This window comes from Lissotriton vulgaris, chromosome 1_1, assembly GCF_964263255.1.
Source record: "Lissotriton vulgaris chromosome 1_1, aLisVul1.2, whole genome shotgun sequence".
Lineage (NCBI taxonomy): Eukaryota > Metazoa > Chordata > Amphibia > Caudata > Salamandridae > Lissotriton > Lissotriton vulgaris.
In genome coordinates this window covers 1,785,227,071-1,785,239,102 of record NC_141685.1, presented here as the reverse complement: position 1 = coordinate 1,785,239,102, position 12,032 = coordinate 1,785,227,071, and positions in this window count along the sequence as shown.

Below are 12,032 nucleotides of genomic sequence, written 5' to 3'. Positions count from 1 at the left end.
TAAGAGGGAACTCAGGACCGAGGGGATCCAATACTCCTTGCTCTTTCCGGAAAAACTGAGGGTCATATTGGAAGGTACCACACAGTTCTTCAATACCCCTGATGAAGCATGGACATGGCTGGAGACCTATAGAGCGGGCACGGACCGCAGGGGGAACCGGGAGCCCGCTCCACAGAGGGCTCCGAAAGTGCGTAAATCTCAGCGACTCTGGGGAAAACGACAGGGGTCGAAGAAACCGTCGCCGTCTCAAACTGATGAGGAACGACAGGCGACCCTGCATGCGGTGTTTGCGCTCTTGGGAGCGCAACTGACACAGTCAACACCTTGAACTGAATCGGAAGGGCATAAAACCTGTTCAGAGACTGAGATGTCGGAAACGGACAGCGTACGAGGCCCGACGGTCACTCCAGGGACTGCTAATGGTGTATTGGATGGCTAGGGCGGGGAAGGACTGTGCCTGATGTTGAAACGTTGAAGTGAACTGGAGCCAGTAAATGGTGGTCTTATACCTGTACACAAATGGGTCCAGATGCTCAGACCTCTCGATATGGGGTCATGGCGCACAGGGGCTGCATAGATGCGATCTTATGCTCACAGTTGATAGCCACAATAGTAAGACGAAAAGAATACCTGGCCAGGACCATCTTGCATCACAATCCACTGCTGCTGTCCATCAATTGGTGGAGGGCTAGATCATCTATACCTACATGGCAACTACGCCCTGAAACGCTGGAGGATCAGGTCTACCAAGTAGCTATACGAGAGGGCTTCGAACAATATTTTGTGGAAAATGTGGGCACAGTGTCTTCTAGAGCGGTGGAGTGGGATGCCTTCAAAGTGGTGATACGAGGGCTCTGTATCAGCAAACACACGGGAATGAGGAAGGTGTTGCTGACTGATATAGATAAGGCTGAAGAAAAACTGAGGGCACTGTAGCGACAGCGACCAGAGCAGCCGGCTTTGCAAATGCGACTACTGGAGGCAAAGGAACTAACAGCAGCGGAGGTAGAGAGATTGCGCTGTTTCGAACAGAAGGCTTACACAGCGAAAGTGCACGTGCAGGGGGATAAAGCTGGGGCATTGCTGGCGTGGCTGGCCGATCCGGCGCCGAGACGTTGCCAGGTCCTGGCCATAGAGTCAGTTTCTGGTAATATAGTATACACCCAACACGAGATCATAACGCGGTTCTTGGGCTACTATGAGTCGTTGTACCAGAGTAGCTTGAGGGTAGAGGACGAAGTAAAAGACGAGTACTTGGCAGAAATCCAACTGCCTCAACTAGAATAGGAACAGACTGACGCACTAGGAGAGGATATCACTATAACCGAGATCCGAATAGCTATCAAGCAAATGGCCCGGAAGAAAACCCCGGGAGTGGACGGATTGCCGGTAGAATTTTATGCGCAATACGTTGATCTATTGGTGCCCCGTCTACTCGAGATCTATAAAGAAGCTAGAGAATTGGGCCGGTTGCCGTCTTCTATGAGAGAGGCACTGATTATCCCTCTGCTGAAACCGGGTAGGGATGGCGAGGATGTAACGTCTTATAGACCGTTATCCATGCTGATGACGGACTACAAGATCCTGAGTAGAATTTTAGCGACTCGATTGTTGCCTCATATGACCGCCCTAGTCCATCAAGATCAGGCTGGTTTTATACCAACTAGAAACACTTCTTCCAATACATGACGGCTCATCAGAATCATGGGGACCACGCAACTTGGCCTAGTCATGCCAGCATTCCTCTCGGTCGACATAGAAAAAGCTTTTGATAGCCTGGAATGGACGTATCTTAGTAGAGTGCTGGACCGGTTCCGTTTAGGTGAGCGGTTTGGGAGCTGGGTTAGAGTGTTATACTCTTCAGCAGTAGCAAGAGTGAAGCTGGGGAAACTGATATCCACCCAATACCCAGTGATACGGGGAACGAGGCAGGGATGTTCCCTGTCCCCCCTGCTGTTTGCGCTGGCAATAGAACCGCTGGCGGTGCAGGCGAGATCGGGACTACACTATGATGGACTGAGGTATAATGCACTACCGCAACGCATATTGTTGTATGCAGATGATTTATTCTTATATCTGGAAGACACGGAGGGGGCACTGCAAGGAGCAATCACGCTGCTAACGAGATTTGGAAACTTATTGGGACTCAAGGTGAATTGGCGTAAGACGTGCCTATATCCAGTACGACCAAGCGAGACGGTTCTAGCTCTCCCCCAGGAGATAAAATGGGAGCCGAAGTGCCTCACGTATCTTGGGGTTCGGATCTACCATGCTGCTACCGACATCCTAGATGGTAACATAGGACGCTGTGTGAGGGCCTTGAAGGGGTGCATGGCATTTTGGTCCACACTTCCGTTGTCAGTAATGGGGAGGATAGCCTTACTTAAAATGGTGGCGTTACCGAGTCTGCTCTATAACTTTAGGACACTACCGATTTGGGTCCCACCATCGTTTAAAGAATTGAGATCAATGGTTGTTGGTTTTTTATGGGGTACTGGTAGGAAGCGAATAGACTTGGGAACACTTATATGGCCGAGACTGGAGGGGGGTCTAGCAGTTCCGGATTAGACTAGAAGCACAGCTGCAGGTTCTTACGCAGGCGGTGGCCGCTGAGTTTCGGGGCCCTGAACAAGGAAGAGGCACAGGGATTCAAAGACATATCCTTTCCTATATAGTCCTACAGCAAGCACTTCTCCCCAGAGATCTATCGCTGGAAGAAGGCACTTTGAGGTCATGTTGGAACCGTAGCCATCTTAAAGCGGGAGTCTTGCACCCATATGCTCCTGAGATCCCACTGGGAATGCTAACGGCACTTCCACATGGGGGTGACTGGGCTGTTCTCGAAGAATGGGAGCACCTAGGAGTCCAGATGGTGGGGGACCTGTATGAAGAGGGCGAACTGTTGTCTTTTCAAGCCCTACAGGAAAGATACGACCTCCCGAAAGGGGACTTCTTGATTCATGCGGCGGAAATGAGCGCAATTAGGAAACACTGGAAGAAGGGGCTAACAGAACCTCAGCCTACAATGGCATGCCAATATGTGGTGATGGCGGCAGGGACCTTTAAAGCGGTCACGTGCCTCCAGTTGCGGATGCTGCACGAGGGGTTACCACCTTTAACTGCTCTAAAATCGAAGTGGGAAACAAGCACAGGTCGACCACTGCCAGAAACTACATAGGGACAGATTCTCAAGAGGGCCTGGAAGGGCACTCGAAACTCACAGCTTCAATTAATACAGCTTTACATAGTGCACAAGCCTATTTGACTCCAGAAAGAATTCAGAGGCACTTCCAGGTGCAAAACGCTGCATGCCCCAGACGCTTGACAGAAGGGGCAGAACTGGAGCATATGCTGTGGGACTGCCGGAGCCTGGGGAGTTATTGGACGGAAGTGGGCATACTTTTGAATGAAGTAACAGGCAGGGAATTGTCTTATGTTATGGCCATGTGTGTGCTGCTCTGGTTCCCCCACATACCCAAGACGAAGATAACAAGCAAATTTATAGATATGGGGCTTATTTTAGCAAAGAGAGAAATCACCTTGTATTGGAAGTTGAGGGAGGGACCATCACATAGGCGCTGGCGGGCGGAACTTTTGAAATGGGCAAGGAGTGAGGGTATGCCCCGGATGCAACAAGCCCAATGAGCGAATCAGGAGAGGGCCTTGGATCAAGCAAGGGCGTGGGAGGCCTTAGTTCAGGCCTTGATAGACCTCCAACAAGATGATGAGGGATAGGCGCATAGAATTTCAGTGTAATGCTTAGACCTTTCAACAAGTAGAGAATGTACCACTGCTAACTGAGTAGCATGTGTTATTGAGATTTGGAAGTTACATGCCCGCACCAGCCAGGGGGGAGGGTGGGAGGTATGAAGAAATGTTGGGGTGTAAAAGAAGACTTATTTTTTAAATGATGATGAGGTGTTGCATGTGACATTGTATGATGATAAATCTTCAATAAAATATGTTAAAAAAAGAAAATGACGGATTCCGGCCTCTGTGGACGTGGTGCTCCTGCAAGAGTTCTTCTTCAGAAGATACTTCCTCCTGCTGCTGCTGTTCAGATGCCATTTTTTAAAATATTTTTTGAAAAACACCAAAAAAAAAGCAAAAAGGGTTCTTGTAGGAAAAGAGATGTCACTCTAAAGATGCTCCAACAAGAATGATTAAAATGGGTATGGTCCTTCAATAGTTACAGTGGGAAATGTGATGAAAAATTAAGTCCTTTGTTTAGGTCACATGGGACCCGACGCGACTTTGGGGAAAAAAAAAATAATATAAGTTTATTATAAGTACAAATATATAATTTTTATCAATATCTTAGATAATCTCTTGCCCTAATATGTATACATTAAGACACATACATATCATTTTAGAATATACATTTTTTTTTGCTGGAGTCGCGCACCCAGCACGCCCCAGCATGTATATGACGTTACGTCGGACCCGCCACCACGCAAGCGTCGCTTACCGTAATGCACAGGAGCAGGAGTCACGGACTGGTCACATACCAATTGCGCACAACACATAATTATAAATGTATATGATGTAAATGAAAAACACGCAGCCGTCGCACACCGTACGTGGATCCTTCATGACTTTTCTAAAATGGCGGCTAGAATCCGTGCACCCACTGTGTTGTGTACGCTTTGGGTGCGCGACTACGAAATGTTTTGGGAAAAAAGAAATAATATAAATATAATAAAATAAAAAAATAAAACAACAAAATTAAACAATATTTCAGTTTGAATTAAATTTGTTCTTTTTTTGCATCAGAAAAATATATAATTTTATTTAATGATTAAAATATTTATAAATAAACAGTTAAAAAACTTTAGAAAATCAATGCAAAAAATAGGTATAACTACTATTACACTTAAAAATTAGCATTTAAAAAACCTTTGAAATTCACTGAAAAAAAACATAGGTTTCAGAGATGTTATAGATAGAAATTAGCATTTAAAAAAGCTTTGAAATTCACTAAAAGAACCATAGGTTTCAGAGACGATATAGTTCGAAATTAGCATTTAAAAAACCTTAGAAATTCACAGAAAAAAACTTAGGTTTCAGAGGTGTTATAGGTAGCTGAACATTTCACTCATAAAAAAACATAGAAATTCCTCCGTTATAGTTAGTTCTGCTAACTATAATTCGCGCACCCGTAATGTACTGCTGATGTTGTCACTTATTACATCATTCATGACTAGGTCAGTGACATCACTGATGACAACACTGATGAAGGGGGCCACGTGGCCTCCCTTCCCAGGGACGCTATTAGCCCCGGGGACCCAATCCCACGGGGCCTGGCCTTGTTTTTATTTTATTTTTTTAATATTTCTCCCGGGAGGGGGGAGGGGCGGCGTGGCCCCCTACCCCTGGGCCTCTTCTGGCCCTGGGGATCTCCGGAATCCCATTGGCCTGGCTTTGCTTTTTTAATTTCCCAGTAGGGGGCCACGTGGCCCACCTCCCCAGGGCCACTTCTGGCCTCAGGGGACCCCTCCCCCAGGATCTGGGCAATCTGTTTTTTGGGGGGGAAGGGGGCACGGGGGATCCTTCCCCCAGGATCTTGTAGAAATCGGTTCAAGGCCATTTTTTTGGTGTCCCATTGTGCACCCTATTCGCCATATTGCGAATAGGGTGACGGCTAATGAAAATGAGTCAGACACGTAAAATATAGTTGCTCGCGGCTCATTCTTTTCCTTTCAGCTGCACCCACACATTCTTGTGGTTAAGCCGATTCTGATAAGTCACCGCCCTTGTGTTGAAACTAGGACCAGACAATGTCTCGTTTCTTTACCTTCCAGATTTGTGTTGAAACAAGGACCAGACAATGTCTCGTTTCTTTACCTTCCAGATACCAGTAACCCTGTAACTTGCCGCCCCCAGACATCCTGGCACCAACTTGTTTGATCCTATCTAACAAACAAGCCTCGGACTATCTCTTAACAGCCGAGCCTACTATGACTCATGTATGATTGCAACACAAGGAATTGAAATGTGCTCAAGGTGAGCTCCTCCCTTTGTTTGTTTGCGAAGGAATGTATAAAAATTTTGTCACTGTAAAAATAAAACAGACTGCGCCTGAGCCTTTTGTGGTGACGGAGCTCTCCCTTAACTCGAGTTACTGAATAAAGACTCCTGAATTCTAACTACCACGGACTCTGCTCTTCATATTTTGATCCTATTGCTACTATAGAAATTCTGATCCCGGTAATAATACATTATTTACCACATTAATTAGCGCCCAAACAGGGACGTCCCTTTCTCCCCACCCGCCGGAGATGAGGACCCGGGCCTGCCCCTCCAGACGCTGACTGACTTCGAGCGTGCATTGCAGGGTGTTCCTGCATGAACTCCTTCATGCCGAGGGGGTGCTGTGTTGCAGCCTGATCATCCATACGAGGTGGTGAGGACGACAGAGGAATTCCCGACCCAGAGCCCGAACATTGTGAAGTTGCTGAGTCCGAGGTTTTTCAGACCCAGATAAGCCCTTCGTCAAGAGCGCAGCGCTACTATTCCGGTGACCAGGTCTTCATTCTCAGTGAGTACTGCTGGGGATGTATCAAGGCGGGTTCTGATTAACAGGACACAGGCAAGACGGGTCCTAATGTTATTTGGGACACGGTATGATTATTTTTGTTGAAATTGTTTAACTATCAAGTGAAAGATAAGTTTTAGAAAATGCCTCTATTTTCGAAACTACGTAAACTGGGCACCCGGAGGGGGTTACTGGAACAACCTCTACCAGTCCCCCCAAAGGATACCCCAGGTTACTTCATGTACACGAAGTACGGAATAGGTGCCATCTTGTATATAGACCTCTGGGAGGATTATACCAAGGATTTAGAGAAAGTAATTAGGTGGCCGCCGAGTGGCACTTGGGACATGAATATTATCATTTCAGTAGAGAATAAGTGTTGGGAAAAGAAAGCAAGACCTTGGATGTTAGAAAGTATTGAATTATGGTGAAAGGAAGCACATCGAAGGGTACAGAAGGAACAAGGCAAGTTAGAGAAAAGAAAGAGAATGTCAGAAGCAAGTAGGATGAAACAGTTACAGGATCAAGATAAAGATATCGCACATGAACAAAAGGAACGGGAGGCCTCAGCTTCCATAATGGGTATATATCCCATTCTTTCACAAGAGATAGGGTCTAATGACACTCCAGACCCTGACATATCCGTCATTCCCACGGCACCGAAGGCCCTCTCCCCACCTCAAGATTTCCTTTCCACTTATTTAATAGAACCTCCCCCAGCATATACAAATCCTGGGTCAATAAAATGACAACCTGTGCAGGTTAAAGATCAGTCAGAACCAATTTCCGCCCCGTCAGACTCTCCAGATTTTCCTATCTCTCCATTGGAATGCAATTAACATCCGACACCGGGGGAAGGACCTCAAGCGGAAGTTTCCCGCCGCTTACGTACAGCCTTAGTAGGTCCAGAGAACGTCCCCAACATAGACTTGTGGATAAACGGAATATATGAAGCAATAAGGACAGGGAACAAACTAGATGTCTTTCAAAAGGCCATCATTAACAGACCGGTAGCCCTGAAGTGATATCTTCTGCGATTTATGGTTACCTGTTTTATCCGCCTGCTGTCGAGCCAGAAAAAAGAGTGCCCGAGGATTTGATCCATTTAGATAGAGCAGTAGTTAGCGGAGACTATAAAACACGGAAGGCGATAAACCTTTTTATCCCTCTGTTCACTAACAAGGTTCCGAGCTTCACAAAGGAGAGGAACAAGAGGAGGAGGAGGGAGTCGATGAAACAGAGTTCCACGGTGTGGCACGAGGTTGCCTCCCTCGACGCCAGAATCATAGAATACTCAGAAGCAGGGCTGAAGGGCCATTAGTGCCTTCAGACAAACAGTTTCGACAGACACAGACAACTGTAGGTCACTGGTTAGCCCAAGAGCCTCCTCTCACCCCACAAGAAGAAGAACTAGCCTGCACAAGTACGCAATGGGTGTCTCAACACCACATCTATGGCCCAGATATAATCGCACATATGTTCCTAGCCCTACCGGTACCACTTCAAAGATTGGGTAGTATGTACATGGTACAGCCCCTCATTACCCTGTATGAGGGTACTGGACACCCACCCAGATTATTACACCCTCTTATGCGCGACTGCGTAAAAGGATGGTGGGCGGCCTGGGAACAGGAATTTCTTAATATTTTTCTAGAACAACGGCAACGATAATTATCACGTCTTTCTGATATGTATGATCTACACCCCGGAGTACGATCGGGGACAATACCCTTTACGTGAGGTACACCCTATTATAGACACCGTAGGAAAACACCCCGTTGACCAAGTTAGAGATCTTGGAAATGAAAAAAATGGTCCCGCCACATGAGAAGGACCCCTCTGGTTTCCATAGGGAACTTAAGGACATCTTTCAAATGGGGTCATTCACTTACAAACATCTCTCTGTGGTCCTGAAGGTCCTATTGCCCGCAGGGGTATACGATAAATTAAAGGAAAAGGATTGGGATGTCAAGGGAAAATCGATAAAATGGACCGATCTAGAAGCAGAAGAGGCAATCCGCCAGCCCGGAGACGGCCTGGGACCTTTGGTCCTGGAACTACCCCACTTCCTTCCAAAAATGCTATCCCAACTACTGACTACTAAAAAGGAAGATTGGGATGCTATCTCCACATGTAAGCAAAAAACAGACGAGGGCGTAGGAAATTATTACACAAGATTAGAGAAATGTTTCCTCATTAATAGCAGTCTCCCTACAAAAGGAGACGCTCATGGTCGATTATTTGTTTCCAAACTCGTTGAAAATGCATTATTTCCGATCAAAAATAGAGTACTAAAAATTGAGAGTACCTGGCAAGCTAGTTCCCCTTCACAAATACTCCAAATGCTCCAATACCATCAAAATAGAATTAGAGAAGAACAAGAAGAGGAAAAAAGGAGAATTAAAGATACCAAGATGAAGGTCCTGGTAGGAAAAACAACTGCAATCCCACAGAATCGTAAACAACCACTATCTCAGGAAAAAGCGACCTGTAACTACTGTAAAAAGGTTGGTCATTTCGTACGTGAATATCCAGTCTTACAACACAACATGGTACTGGTAAGACGCAACCCCACACCCATTCACCTCGTACTTCCACATCGACTCCAGCTACTGCCCCCGACCTTATGGTAGACACCCAGCTCTACCAATTTCCCGCACCACCATATCCCGAATTCCCTGAGTATTCATGAGACAGCCGAGAGGGACATGACAGTCGCCCACTGATCCCGGTACCGGTAGACCAAAAGCGTCCTTATGTACATGCCAATCTCTTGGGGAATGACACCAAATTTCTCATTGATACCGGGGCTAGTAGGACGACAGTAAAGCATGACGAAATTCCCGAGGTACCCCTCTCTGGTGCACACAGTATTTCCTTGGGTTTTTCTGGCACCCCAGTCATCAACAAAGTCTCGGAGCCAGTGTCTCTCCAAATAGCCCCCCTCAAAGCCTCCACTGATTTGGTATTGACCAAATCTTGTCCTGAAAATCTGCTTGGTATCCAGACCTTCAAAGAATTAGGTGCGGTAATATGTTGTTCCCCAGAAGGGGTTCAACTATTCCTTTGAGATTTTAAGGGCCATTATACAACGCGAGAACTAGATAATAGATTGAGGAGTATTCCAGCCACATTATGGGCCACTGATTCGACTGATGTAGGATTCATGGATATTTTTCCGAATGTGGTCACGTTAAAAGAAGGTGTCATCCTGCCCTGCATCCGGCAATATAAATTACCACCAGACATAGAACAAGCCCTTGTCTAAATAATTGATGACCTCATAGCAAAGGGAGTGGTCAGGGAGGTGCCATCCAACACATGTAATTCGCCAGTTCTGCCGGTGCGCAAATAAACAGAGGATGGTATGACACCTGTGTACAAACTTGTAGTTGATTTACGGGAGCTTAAAATAATGTGTGATACCTCAATACCCTGTGGTCTCGCACATTAGTTCTTTGTTAACAGCTGTAGATTCACATGCTACGCACTTCACTGTTATCAATCTCAAAAATGCTTTCGTCAGCATACCCATCCACCCAGATAGGCAATATCTTTTTGGATTTTCCCTACTGGGACGTAGTTTCTGTTTTACAAGAGCTCCTCAGGGATGCACGGAAAGTCCTAGTGTCTGTAGTCAAGCACTCAAAAGACAGCTGGATGATATTGTCCTACCCGAAAATACAACACTGTTGCAGTATGTTGACGATCTACTAATCATTGCGCGAACAGAACAAGACTGTGTCCAAGTATCACTTATTGTATTAACATTTCTAGCACAACATGGTCATAAGGGTGCCGCACGAGACTGCTTTGGGACTGCGAGGACCTTACCCTGCCTGAGGAGTGCTTGGAGGTCTTTGTACTTTGGGACCCAGTTGCTCTTTGCCGTGCTTTTCCTGCAGAGGAGAGAGGAGCGGAGACCGGGACTGCGAGGACCAGCATTCCACAGAAGACCTACAGCTGGTTCCTCTTCCTGGCCCTGCCGTGCCCCCTCTCAGTGACACGCCCACTCTCATTACTTTAAAACCTCTCGCGGCCCCCGCTTCGCGGGAGCCGCTCGAGACTGCTTTGGGACTGCGAGGACCTTACTCTGCCACAGGAGTGCTTGGAGGTCTTTGTACTTTGGGACCCAGTTGCTCTTTGCCGTGCTGTCCCTGCAGAGGAGAGAGGAGTGGAGACCGGGACTGCGAGGACCAGCATTCCGCTAAAGACCTACAGCTGGTCCCTTTCCCGGCCCTGCCGCGCCCCCTCTCAGTGACACGCCCACTCTCATTACTTTAAAACCTCTTGCGGCCCCCGCTTCGCGGGAGCCGCTCGAGACTGCTTTGGGACTGCGAGGACCTTACCCTGCCTGAGGAGTGCTTGGAGGTATTTGTACTTTGGGACCCAGTTGCTCTTTGCCGTGCTGTGCCTGCAGAGGAGAGAGGAGCGGAGACCGGGACTGCGAGGACCAGCATTCCGCAGAAGACCTACAGCTGGTTCCTCTTCCCGGCCCTGCCGTGCCCCCCCTCTCAGTGACACGCCCACTCTCATTACTTTAAAACCTCTCGCGGCCCCCGCTTCGCGGGAGCCACTCGAGACTGCTTTGGGACTGCGAGGACCTTACCCTGCCTGAGGAGTGCTTGATGGTCTTTGTACTTTGGGACCCAGTTGCTCTTTGCCGTGCTGTGCCTGCAGAGGAGAGAGGAGCGGAGACCGGGACTGCGAGGACCAGCATTCCGCAGAAGACCTACAGCTGGTTCCTCTTCCCGGCCCTGCTGCGCCTCCTCACAGTGACACGCCCCCTATTGAGTATAAGACTGACTGCCCCTCGCGCATCGCGGGATGCGCGCGGGACTTAGCCCGGGACTAAGCCCGGGCAAAGGGCGGGCAGTTTGAGGCCGTTCGAGGACTGGAGAGACTGGACTGGGCTAGCCCTCTAAGTTTTCTCCCAATTATTTATCTTTCTGCCCCTTTTCCCCCTCCAGCAAGTCATGCAAACTAGACGAAACAAATCGAAGGCTACCGGGAGTGTGGGAAAACTGCTAGGTCCAATGGATGACTTTATCACCAAGGCTAATACTTTTATAGATCAAAGTATTTCACTGATGGAGGAAAGAGTTTCCCTGGATCTAGCATTCGCCAAAAGATCCTCTATGGGAGATTTGGCCGACGCTAGAACCCCTCTACCAGCAAACAAGAATGAAGGGCAAGGGGCTCCTGGTGAGGGTAGGCGTAGCTTACAAAACAATGTGGATCTGTCGGCTTCTCAACTCTCAGATCTACATCTAAGCTCAGACCTCGAAAGAACACCTGACCTATTGCCACAAACCCTTCCGCAAATGACATCAGACGATAGAGAGAAAGCGAGGGGATTGAGGGAAGGTGCCATAAGAAAAACAAAGCCACATTCGAAAAAGTCTAGATCCAAGGAGGCAGATAACATCCCTAGTACACCACAGAATCTACCATCTATTACAGAACAGTTAGTAATTCCCGTGATGGTGCATCACCC